Here is a 430-nt window from a genome sequence, read left to right on the forward strand (position 1 = left end):
CTCTGGCCAGGCACTGCCAATTATAACTATGGTGCAATGTTTGAGTCCTTGGAAATACCCAGTGCATCCCACCTTCGTGAAAGTCACTGCACTCTCCTTCCGTCACACAGGCAAACTACCTCAAAGTTGAATTCCGTCTGGGTCATGCTCACCAATCCTAACCCTAACCCTAACCCACAGCCTGATTCCGAGGTTGCCGTGGGGCGGCACGTGAAATCCTCCCCTGTGGTTTAGCCTCTGGTGACATCTCACGCTGCCACTATGTAGGAAACCCACATCCGGATACCCAGGTAGCGAAATTCCAAAGCTATCCTTCGCCAGAATCCTCTGCCTAACCCTAACCCTATCCCTGACCCTCCAGGAGGGTCTTACGTTCCTACATCATTCCTAACACACAGGGTCAATGAACACGAAGCCTTACCCTCCGTCA

This window comes from Fukomys damarensis, unplaced genomic scaffold (assembly GCF_012274545.1).
Source record: "Fukomys damarensis isolate Sample0158 unplaced genomic scaffold, DMR_v1.0_HiC HiC_scaffold_2, whole genome shotgun sequence".
NCBI classification, from domain to species: domain Eukaryota; kingdom Metazoa; phylum Chordata; class Mammalia; order Rodentia; family Bathyergidae; genus Fukomys; species Fukomys damarensis.